The sequence below is a fragment of the Helicoverpa zea genome, chromosome 13 (assembly GCF_022581195.2).
Source record: "Helicoverpa zea isolate HzStark_Cry1AcR chromosome 13, ilHelZeax1.1, whole genome shotgun sequence".
In the NCBI taxonomy this organism is placed as follows: Eukaryota; Metazoa; Arthropoda; class Insecta; order Lepidoptera; family Noctuidae; genus Helicoverpa; species Helicoverpa zea.
This window is the reverse complement of record NC_061464.1, coordinates 8,111,017-8,124,060: the sequence shown is the minus strand read 5'-3', so window position 1 is coordinate 8,124,060 and position 13,044 is coordinate 8,111,017. Positions and strand designations below refer to the sequence as shown.

The 13,044-nt window shown below is 39.3% G+C and overlaps 1 long non-coding RNA gene across 1 annotated transcript; it reads left to right on the top strand.

Annotated features, from left to right (window-relative positions):
• The first annotated feature begins 8,574 nt into the window (after window positions 1–8,574).
• Window positions 8,575–11,127, top strand: LOC124635901. The gene is made up of 2 exons (XR_006985076.1): window positions 8,575–8,614; window positions 10,926–11,127. It is a non-coding gene; the product is annotated as an uncharacterized LOC124635901 (long non-coding RNA).
• The last annotated feature ends 1,917 nt before the right edge of the window (window positions 11,128–13,044 follow it).

Genomic DNA, 13,044 nt, shown 5'->3' with positions numbered 1-13,044 from the left:
GAGCATCGCGGAACGTGAAGCACGTCTGTCTTCTGATCGAGAGCGTCACGCCCTCTCACGCGAGTCAGAGACTTTCACCGAAAGGGAGTCTCGCTTAAGTTCGCAAAGAACTCGGACCACAGATCTGCGCTCCCAAGAGAGCATCGCGGAACGTGAAGTGCGGCTGTTAGCTGATCGAGAGCGTCACGCTCTCTCGCGCGAGTCTGAATCTCTCTCACAAAGAGAAGAACGATTACAAATAGCTAGACAAAACTATGTAGGCTTACAAAGAAACAATGAAAGTTATCTTGCATCTGAAAGGGAAAGAATTGATGAACTAAGACGAGCAGAAACAGTAGAACAGCGTCAATCTCGCCTAGAAATTGAACGAGCTCGATACCATATAAATAGAGAGACAGCGAATAGCGAATCTGACGAGTCCATGGAATATGACGATCTAAATGTTTTATTATCTTGGGACAATAGGGAAAAATCTGGGTTTAGATATTCGTCTAGAATTAATTATGCTGGCTTTACTTTCGTGGGTGACATGCGTGAAATTTGTAATTTTTGTGATGCTCTAAAATGGAGGAAAGAGACAAACGGAATGTGCTACTCGAAATAGTTCTTCAAAATTTCCAAGATCCGCCACACTTAGTCAAAAGTCTCCTCAATGGCGAACATCCCCAGTCTAAACATTTTTTAGACAATATTCGGTTATACAACAGTGCTTTCCAGATGACTTCCTTTGGGGCAAAACAAATAACGGAAGGACCGTTCATGCCGACCTTTAAAGTGCAAGGTCAAGTATATCACCTAATCGGATCTTTACTACCAGAAAATGAGCCAAAATTTCTCCAAATTTATTTCGTATCTGATTACACGCAACAGCTCAATGTTAGAAGTCATAATTTTCCTCAGCTAAATGCTGAGCTTCTAGCTCAACTTCAAGAATTACTGCATCACGTTAACCAGTACGTTCGTGAATTCAAAGCTGCATTGGAATCCATTCCGCAAGGCAGCGATGATTTCAAAATTGTTATAAGTGCCGATAGACGTCCTGTGGGTGAACACCGCGGAAGACACAATGCACCCGTCGCAGATGAAGTTGCAGTTGTTTTAGTCGACCAAGAGTGCGAGAAGCGTGATATCGTGTTGCGTACACGCGACGATCGCCTCCAACGCATTTTGGAAACCCACCGAGCTTACGATGCCCTGCAATATCCTTTAATTTATTGTCATGGTGAAGATGGGTACAATTTTGGATTGTACCAAGTTAACCCTACTACGAGAGCCACTAATTTTCAAAAAAAAATATCCGCTCAACAATACTATTCCTACCTTCTACAAATACGGCAAAACAGTTTCGTATTTTTGCAACGATTTCGTGGTTTGTTCAGCCAATTTATTGTGGACATGTACGCAAAAATAGAAACTGAACGTTTAGTGTATATTCGCAATAATCAGCGACGATTACGCGCTGAAGAATACGTGCACTTGCGGGACGCAATGCAGTCAGATAATAACGTGGAAGACTTGGGTCGTTTGGTAATTTTGCCATCCAGTTTCACAGGCGGTCCGCGGTATATGCACGAAAGAACGCAAGATGCTTTTTGTTACGTCCGTAAATACGGCCGGCCTGACCTTTTTATAACATTTACAACGAATCCAAAGTGGACGGAGATTTGTCAGGCGCTTCTCACAGGGCAGGCGTCGTATGACAGACACGACATTATTGCTAGGATTTTTCATTTAAAACTCAAAGTCTTGATTAATCTACTTACAAAGGAGAAAGTTTTCGGTTCAACTCTGTGTTTTATGTATAGCGTCGAGTGGCAAAAGCGTGGTTTACCCCACGCGCACATTCTTCTGTGGCTGGAAGAAAAAATTCGTCCCGACGCTACAGACAGTGTCATAAGTGCAGAATTTCCAGATCCCAGCGCAGATCCAATTTTACATGACATAATAAAAACACATATGGTTCACGGGCCCTGTGGCGTCTTAAACAGGGAATCACCGTGCATGAAAGACGGGCAATGCTCAAAAAAATACCCCAGAGCACTTAAAGAACTAACTATGGCGGGGGAAAATGGGTATCCGCAATACCGGCGAAGATCTCCGTCACAAGGTGGTTTCACGGCTACTGTCAGATGCCGTGGACAAGAAATAATTTTAGATAATAAGTGGGTGGTACCGTATTCTCCAGTTTTGTCAAAAGCTTTTCAAGCACACATTAATGTCGAAATTTGTAATAGCGTCGAATCTATAAAATATATATGTAAATATGTTAATAAAGGTAGCGATCAAGCCATGATAGCACTGAGAAACAACAACCAATTTGATGAAGTGACAAGGTATCAATCTGGCCGATACATAAGCACTTCGGAGGCAGTTTGGCGCATTTTGAGTTTCCCTATTCATGAAAGGTATCCGCCAGTCATCCATCTTGACGTGCACCTGGAGGGCGGGCAGCGAGTTTACTTTCAGCCAGAAAATGTGGCAGAAATAATGAACAACCCGAGACAAACCACCTTGCTCGCATTCTTTCGCCTATGCAAAAGAGACAATTTCGCCAAGTCATTGTTGTACAATGAAGTGCCACAGTATTATACTTACAACAAGCAGCAAGGTGTTTTTAATCGCAGGAGACGTGGAATTGCTGTAGAAGATGAACCCGGCATTTTTAAAGAACACGTGATTGGGAGAGTATACACGGTGCACCCAAACAATGCAGAGTGTTATTATTTACGCCTACTTCTTCACACAGTGCGAGGGCCTACTTCTTTTGCTGATCTCCGCAAAGTGGACGATATAGAATATCCCTCATTTCAGGCTGCTTGCCGCGCACGGCATTTATTAGATGGTGATCAGCATTGGGATGATGCTCTAGCCGAAGCATGCGTCAGCGATAGTCCACATCGTTTGCGCCATTTGTTTGCCATTTTGTTGACATTTTGTGGCCTATCGGACGCTGGGCAGTTGTGGCAAAAATATAAAGACGCGTTCGCCGAAGATTTTTTCAGGCAGGAAAATAGTAACAGAGAAATTTCTGGCCAAGTACGGGAAAACTGTCATAATAGGTCCTTACTAACTATACAAGATATAGTTATAAGTATAGGAGGGTACCCCCTCAGTCAATACGGCTTGCCAACACCGACAGCTGGTGGGGAACCAATTAATAGGGAGTATGCATCAGAAATTAACTACAACCCTGAGGAGTTAACAGAAATACTGCGAAATGGCTGTTCAAAGGACAATGGGCAAAAATATATGGGACCTGGTATACCCCACCAATAGCAATGTCATATATATCATTGGATAGGCATTTTTATGTAGAACAACATTTACTATGACAGCTTTGCTGAAATGTTTGTCCGTTTTGAGATAAAAATCAAAAACTGTGCAAAAGTTAGAACTAAGTAATCTATCGATAACTCAAGTTTTTAAAGGAAAATCTAAGTACTACTAAGTGTAAGTGTTCTAAGTACTACCTACTGTACCCGTTAGGGACCATAATTGTTACTATTATTAAGCATTTCAACCTAATACTGTACCTACTGGATATTGGGCGTAATGATAAATCCCACCAATAGCAGAGTCATGTATATCGTTGGATAGGTCTTCTTAAATGGAATAATATTTACTATGACAGCATTGTTCTTATCTTTGTCCGTTCTGAGATATAGACCAAAAACAATTTTAAACAATTTTATTTCTAATCACTAAGTATTACAATAAAATTTCCTTTGAAAAAATAACACCAATGTAGTTGATGTGTTGTTGTTTCTGAAAGGCAGCTACATCCGGTAAGACTAGAAGCCGACCGCATGATAGCTCGGAAAAGGCTAGGCTCATACTATATTATTTTAATGCACATCTAAAATAATGTCATTTAAAAATGTGGCCGGTGCGGAGAATCCTTCGTGAACCGCAAATGCTAAATACCATATAATTGATATTATATGCGCACATGTACCCATAGTGCGTCGTCCTGACAAACACGTACAATAGTGTTGTACTATGTTATTTCTGCCTTCGATGAGATTATTTGAATTGTTTATTAAGATGTAGCAGTAATATAGCCGTGCTCTGACGTGTCGGGACTGTATGCGTCCACGTAACAGCCACACGTCTTCCTGGATTCCATAATCCGGTAAATCATCCAATAGATTTTCTCGGTAGGTTTCTATTAGATACAAACCGTTTCGAAAATGTTCGCCACAGTATGATCTAGCCAGTTTCAACTGGTATGTACCCAAAGCCAGGACAATTATTTCACTTTCAGTGAGCCTCGGGAAGTTTTCCATGTTATTAGCTTCTAACCTTTGAAAATCAGCCCTCCGACTATTCAAACGCTTCCTTTCGACATAGGTATATAAAATATTCTGTAAATCAGCTGTTGCTCTAATGCGATTCCAGAACTGCTCTGCATGTATACTGTCTACTATTGGTGTGTGAAACGTATTTATTAGTGATGCAGCAATTCGGAAGTCGACGATCATGTGTGGTACAGCCCTATTAAAATAATTTTGAAGCAGCAGTTTATAATCCCTCTTGAATCTCCCGTTCACCACTTCCACTACCCATCTGCATAGTGTAACAGCTCGGGATTCATTTGCTTGCTCAGTAGAGAGCTGTGAATCTCCACGATCTTTGGTTGGAGGTACATAGCACTCGTAGCCACAGGCTTCGATTGCGTCCAAGCTGTCTCTAAATCCACGGTCCAATATAAATGCATCATTTTGCTGTAGAAAAACATGCATCGGATGTTCTTCAGTGCCCATGATGTCAAGCATTATTTGTGCATCAGTCTTTGTGGCAGCGTACGGCCCAAAGACATCAATGATGTAACCATCTGATGATACTATCAAAAATGGCTTCAGGAGGTTACAAAACTTGTGCAGGCTATAAGATTGCCGCTGAAATAAAAAGTTACTGCTTTTGTTGATGTAGATGTAGGTTCCGTCACATATTATTAACGCTTTGGTGTTTTCCGAAGTGCCGAAAAGTTTTTTTGGAATAAATTGATTTCTCTCCAAAACATTTCTCCGATCGATATGATCCAGTCCCAAGTGGAGTGGCACGTATTCATTTGTGAGACATTCACGAGCAATACCAAAACGGCGTTCGAGTGTTCTCCTTGATATATTAAACAACGTTGCAAGCCTCTCATCGGAATCACCTGTACGCAGTTTACATAAGTACATTCCTAAAACCGTTCTGGGATTGTTACATCTCTGGCTGAGTGAAGGTGTTTGCTCCAAAATGGCATCGAATTGATCGTCATTTAATCCAACCCAAAAATGCATTTCCTCCTGACTCATGGAACCGCGTTCTCTAAAATTCAACCTTGATCCGCGTTGAACAGCTACTCGTAGTATGTCACAAACATCCGTAAAGTGGGCTGCAGTAAAATAATTACTGGTGTTACAATAATCCGGCAGCTCGTCCCAATTGTTCCCTGTAAGATGTTCGTGGCAAACTCGGGCACCATCGGGGATATATATCTTATATTCACAGAGGATGTGGACCTTAATTGCCTCTGGTATTCGATGTCGGGTGTCATTACCACAGATGTTGAAAATGCAATGAGATGGAGTGTTAGACGCTCTCTTATATTCCGGAACATGAATTTCATTTGGATTTGGCCTACTAGGGTCATTACCTTGACCTTCTGGGACAGCCGGTGGCCTAACGGCATTATTCGCTCTCTGCCAACATCGATGGCATACACGTCTTGTAGTGTCGAACACCACCTAATAATGGCAGACAAGAAAATCAAATATCGTTGGTCACTTAAAACAAAAGAAGATCTAAATAACCAATTATTGGGAAATCGTTTTATCGCTTTATCGCTTACGAAACCGAACGTTGTTTAAACTACATGATCAATTCTAGTACATGTTTTGAGTATCTGCGGGGACAGTATGAATAAGTTTCAAATCTATTAAATAGTCATACTTATACCTCCAATACTGCATTTTCTTGTATATATGCAGCAAGCTCTGGTTGCGCTCTTGGAATATGGTCAGTCAAAATGTGTGCTTGGTACCTCCCGCGATAGAGGCCTCGTCTGCACATAGCACAGTTATTAAGTAAGTTTTCCATATGAATAAGTTATAGGTATCTAGAATCCAAGTGAACAATATTTAAAGGAAATATTATTTTCATATTCTTAAAAACCAGAAGCAGGTTTGTTTAACGAGGAAATTAGTTTTAACATGAAAAATCAACTAAGAATAATTGGTCAAGAACGCGGCAAAATCGCATCCTGTCAAACTATAACATGTCTTGTCATAATGACGTTCGAAAAAAGAATCCTCCAAGCATAGATGCACGGCTGAATGGCGAGGTGTCTATGGTCGCTTGTCTCTGCTGCCCTCTTTGTAACTACTGGCAGCTAACAATATATTATTTTTATTTAGTATTACTTAGATTTTCCTTTAAAAACTTGAGTTATCGATAGATTACTTAGTTCTAACTTTTGCACAGTTTTTGATCCATATCTCAGAACGGACAAACATTTCAGCAAAGCTGTCATAGTAAATGTTGTTCTACATAAAAATGCCTATCCAATGATATATATGACATTGCTATTGGTGGGGTATACCAATCTGCCCATTGTCCTTTGACGTCAGAACAGCGTCAAATTTTTGATAGAGTTTGCAGTAGTGTAGAAAATACTTTAGGAGAAATGTTGTTTTTAGATGCACCTGGTGGAACAGGTAAAACTTTCCTCACTAAAGTTATCTTGGCTCAAATAAGGAGCCAAAACAAAATTGCCCTTGCCGTGGCCTCCTCAGGAATAGCAGCCACTTTACTACCAGGAGGAAAAACTGCACATACTACATTCAAAATACCAATCGACTTGGACCGCACAGAAAACCCTGTTTGTAACGTCTCTCGCAATAGTGATAAAGCACGGGTCTTACGCGATTGTGTCCTGATTGTTTGGGACGAGTGTACGATGGCACATCGTAAAGCTGTGGAAGCTGTAGATAGAACTTTGCGAGATATTAGACAAAATAACCGACCGATGGGAGGTTTAACGGTGCTATTCTGTGGAGACTTCAGGCAGACACTCCCTATAATACCCAGAGGAACGAGGGCCGATGAAATAGGTGCCTGTTTAAAGAGCTCTATTTTATGGGGCAGTATCATATCATCTAATTTGAGCTTTAATATGCGAGCGTATTTAGGAGGTGACGCAAACGCGCAGGTCTTCTCAAATTTACTGCTTCAAATTGGTGACGGTACATACCCGACTCAAGAAGGTGGTAAAGTAACTTTAGTCGAGAGCCTGTGTTCTTCTGTTTCCTCACAGCAAGAACTCATTTCCTCTGTATACGGAGATCCATCGGAGATCTCGAACCATGACGCTGCTTGGCTATGCCAACGAGCTATTTTGGCGCCTCGCAACGACCAAGCAGCAGCAATAAATTCTCAAATATTGGTACATGTTTCTGGAGAAAGTAGGGAATATTTATCTATTAACACGGTTATGGAAGAAGGAGATGCCACCCACTATCCAGTAGAGTTTTTAGACTCTCTAAATACACCAGGTCTCCCAGCACACAAAATTTATTTAAAAGTCGGAGTACCAATCATTCTACTCAGAAATTTAAGTCCTCCCAAACTTTGTAATGGTACACAGCTGAGAGTAATAAATCTCCAAAGAAATGTCATCGAAGCCGAAATCTTAACAGGTTGCGGCTCCGGTGATGTTGTTTTTATTCCCAGGATACCCATTATCCCCAACAATTTTCCGTTTACTTTCAAACGTGTGCAATTCCCTGTAAGCCTCTGTTACGCTATGACTATTAATAAAGCCCAAGGTCAGACATTATCCGTTGCTGGTGTAGACCTTACTTTTGATTGTTTTTCACACGGCCAACTCTATGTTTCTCTATCACGTGTTAGCAAACCAAATAACCTTTCTGTGTATGCTCCGGGAAATTCCACCGCTAATATAGTATATAAGGAAGCATTAACGTAATCAACTATACCAACATTACCGAATACGAATACATTATAGTCAGGATCTTTATTTGTAAAAAAAACTATACCACCTTCTGGAGTAGAGTTTATACGTACATATATAGCCCTACTGTTATTTAAACAATTTTGTTTTGTTTTCGACAACCACGCGAACGAAGTCGCGGGCACAGCTAGTATATTATAAGAATGAGCACAATGATCCCCAGTGCCCCCATATATGAATTTGTTATCACGGCGAAGTGCTCTGCACTAATAGGGAATGTGCATGGGGTCATGGAATCGGTACATAAAAGCTTGCTCTGCATACGAAAGCACAGATTACTAAATAGTTACTAACGAAAGTAACTTTGTTAGTTATTACCGCTGATTTTAATTTGAAATCAGAGATCACAATTTAGTATTATTTTTCATTCATATAATTTTGACATTTTCGCAGCACAACTCCAAGGAGGGTCAACTTCACGTGCTGTAGCGAGTCCAGAGCCGCAACTCGGGACTTGCGTTGATTATGAGGAAGTCCCTTCCGACGGTGCTTGCAACACTTGCATGTGTCTGCACGGCCGAAAGATCTGCACTATGACACATTGCACTGGCAGAACTGCAGACTGGACAACCCGACTTGCTGCTGCTCACAACCGTAACGACTTATTTCATCATATCCTAAGGCCAAGTGCTGTGAACTACCTCGTTGGTCTAGTGGTCGCAAGCGAGACTGCTGAGCTTGAAGTCTCGGGTTCGATTCCCGGGCCGAAATCGCTTTGTGCATTTTAGGAACTTTCACAAAAGCAGCCCGTAGTCTGGAAGTTGGTGATTGATTCACCCGTGCATCGGAGAGTACGTTAATGTCGGTCCTGCACCTGATCTCTCTCCGGTCGTGTCGGATTTTCCGTCCCATCGGGCTATGAGAGTGAAGGAATAATGAGTGCACTTGTGTCAGCGCAAATGCTGCTTGTGCACTATAATATGTCTTGAGCAGCTGGCTGATCTTCAGTGGCCGAAATCGTCTATACCAGTTTCATAAAAGACAATGTTATGTAGGTTTATAACGAAGCAAGCGAGAAATAGATTTTATTGGAATTTTCCAAAGTTTTGCCATTATTAGGAAGAGTTACACCAAAAATATATAAAAAGTCGATTGAAAGACTTACACCAGTACTCACTTGTAGGTATTGAGTTTTCAGTTTGCTTCAAATACAGGAGAAAAGAATATGTAAGGTGGAGTGGTAGCCATTGAACCACCAAAAGTTTGAAGATCTCTAACGCGCTCGCTTTAAGAAAATATTTTTATCTCAGAATATAGGCTATTTAATGAGTTGCCTAATTTATACAGGTTTTATAAAAACAAGAGAAATGGTTCTTAGCGTACAACTAGGGGTACACAAAGAACTACTGGTACTGAGGGGGGAGGAGGGGGGGTGGTACTTAATGACATGTAGTACACAATGAATCACGGTAATATAAAAAATCGTAAATGTTGGTTTCAAATGAATAATAAATACGGCATTTATAAGTTTCCATATTTATTAAGTTTAGCATTATATAAGAACCAATAAATCAGCCTTAAAACTTAATTTTTAACAATGACTATAAACTTTTTATCCGGGAAAAAGAAATTATACATTTTGTACTTGCTCATTATATGAATTAATGCTCATAGCATTATAAAATCACCAATTATTTTAAGTCTTATTTTTTTTTTATGTCGGAATCATATTCCTTTTTATATACTTTTTATTTACAAATAACTTAATAATAAATAAACTCCACCCTAAATAATGACAAATATAGGTTGTGCTTGTGTGTGTGTACACACACATGGGTACGTTTTCTGATAAATATAACATTATCCTTTCCTTTGCAGATATACAATATAAAACTCGTAAGTAATATAAATCACATTTAATTATGCACAACATGTAGCTATTTATAGACTTTTTGGGAAAAAGGCGATATCTACTCATACAAAGACTTGTTTGCAATTAAAGATTTAATTAAAAGTGTTGCACGATATCTCACTCACGCTGCGAGTATTTCTTATGATCAATTTATACTTTATTTCAGATCACATTAAGTAAAACTTCAGTATAATGAAAATACACGCCAAGAGCGTGTCGGGCCACGCTCAGTGTAGGATTCCTTAGTTTCCCGATTATAACTTATACCTATCCCATCCCCATAAACTCAGAAAAAAACCTTAACAGCACGAAGTAGCTAAAAATAATTATTTCTTCTTCTTCTTAATCGGACACTCTTGGCAGAGTGGTCGTGATCATGGATTGTCTCTGGCGGCTGCCCTTGCGATTTCTCTCCACTTCTCCCTGCTGGTGGCGTTCCGTGCGCACTCCACAATTGAGCTTGATGTTACAGATTTTATGAGGTCTGTCCATCTGGTTATTAACATCTGGTAAAAATAATTATTAGCCTAACATTATTTCCGAAAACATAAACATGACCAAAAATAATTTGAGTCAACCCCTATTTATTTTAAATACCTGTCCAACAATACATATATCAATCCTTAGGGTTGGAATGAAAAAAAAAACATTCCTCAGTTAGCGGAGGTACCTTGATAAAACATTCTTTTCCATATTTTGTACCCTACCACTTGCCGGCGTTATTGATATGCATATTAGTAGCAAACAGCTGTCTAGTTCTAATGGTCACTGAGATTAAGCTCGGACATACGGATGGATGGACAGACAGACATGGCGAAACTTTAAGGATTCCTTCTTTACTGTGGAACCTTAAAAAGTGGTGGTATTTGAAGCACTAGCAATACTTTCAAAGTTTTGGAACATACGGCCCTAGGGCTTTCTGAAGATATACTGATATCTAACTTAAATAGGAAAGAAAAACACTTTTCTTATAATGCCGATGAAATGTACGTAAATAAATAAATGATTGATTGCTTGATCTTTATATTAATGATGCCACGTTACATTTTGCAGGTAATGCCGCATGTCCCAAAGGTACCTTCATCCACAACCCGAACCAGCCCTGCAGTATATGTCTTTGTGGCGGCAACGATCCAGGGTCCCACAATATGTGCTTCACAGATGCCGAGTGTGTCAAACAAATCATCAGCCACTTGAACGGCTAAACTGTGGTTTCTTTGTGAATATCAACGTCAATAAATCTTATGAAACTGGTCTCAAAATATTTTGCCCATCCCTGATAGATACTTAATGCAAAGCGGCATAAATGTCAAAAAAATATGGAAGCCAGAATGTCTAGAAGACAGTCGCCCCATGTAAGGCTGCGCCCAGGCTTGCCGAATATGCCGGTCGTGAACTAAAGTTTGACAGTTGTTTAGATCTGTTCTATCATTATTCTAAAAGCCTCTGCTACTGCCTCGTTGGTCTCTATCGTCGTGCAGGTGATCCCTGGTGTAATTTTAATTTGGTAATTAATTCGATATTGTCAGTATGTTCTAAATAGACCAGCATGTTTCCAAGCATCTTGTAGCTTTTATATCAAATCAAAACTCATTTATTCAAACTTGACTGCAAAACAGCACTTTTCGAACGTCAAAAAAAAATTACAAAAGGCAGCCCCCAAAACGCCCACCCTTCACCACTTCCTATGTGTTTTTGCTGGGAAGAAGAAGTGGCGCAACAAACTCCCCAGCAACACATGTCTGTCTGTAGGTTAGAAGAACCTTAAACATTGTTTGATATGTACATTTGTATACAATGTAATTTGTAGATTACAATAGAGGACAATACAGTAAAAATGATTTATACAACACATGCTAGCTAGCACTCACCCTACATACCTTAACTAACTCAAGCATTGAATAAATTTGATGAACAGAAAATTATAGCCTCCAATTATTTACACTTAATAGAATATCAGGGAGTGCCCACCTACATGTGCTATTCTTTTGTAAACTAGTAAATTAGACCGCTCAGCCAGAACATATGTAAAATAAAAAGAGTTTACAAAATTAAAAAAAAAAAAACTAATATATAGTCAGTAAGACGACCTGGCACCACAAGCAGCACCCGTTCACGAGCATAACGCGAGGATCAGGCATCGCCCCCCTCGCACATTTTTGAGGGAGGGAGGCAACCCGACCGCCGCACAGTGAAGGAATCTCGCAATCTAGGGGGATTTAAATCAAAATATAAATTCTAATAATATATAATATAGTTATATCCTATTTATACCTAAGACCCCATTTGTCATAGCTACATATTAGAAATTCTTGTAGGTACTTTAAAAAAATTATAAAAAAATGTTAAAGTGGTAAGACAATAATCGTTGCAACTTTACAACACGAACAACAAAATTAAGGTGTCATCTTCACTTGAGATTACTGATCAAATTAATGTATAGTCTTATTTATTTGTTTATTATTGCATTCTGTACATCTTTCAAGGTAAGTTATTGTGTATTTTATGTAAGTAATAGTTAAACATTGATCTAATGACATGATTTAAAAGCACAGTTAAATTAAGCATTTTTTAGAGATGATATGCAAAATAAAAGGCGTGTAGAAAAAAATGCTCTCAATATCCCGGTGTTTCTATTGTTTCAGTTTATAGCTTAGAATCTTAACTTTTGAGAACAATTTACAAAACTTGCGATTTTGTGCGACCGTCAAACATTTTTTTTCGGTTTCCAGAATGACCGCCGAAATTACAAAAAAACAAATTTTTGATATTTGGACCTCAAATGCGAAAGAGGAGCGAATTAATGCTATTTTTGCATTTATAATAGGTAATTACCCTCAAGTACAGTTTTCGGAAGGTGCTGTTAATGAAATTGAGTTTTTTTAAAGAAAGTTCTGTAACAAACTTAACGAAAAATGGACAGCAAGCGTTAGATATCGCGAACGCTTTTTAAACAAGAATGTTACTTGGTTGAATGAATGCATTAAATTACCAGATAATGTTTTAAATGAAATACCATCTACATCTGGCCACTCACAAGGAAGACCACATAATTTTTTTGTAGAATGTTGCGATAAAACCAAAAAAACGCAAAGTTCAGAATCTAATATCGTCTACTAGCCCTGAAGAAATAGCGATTGCACATGAATGTAACCTTCGAAAAGCTGGTAAA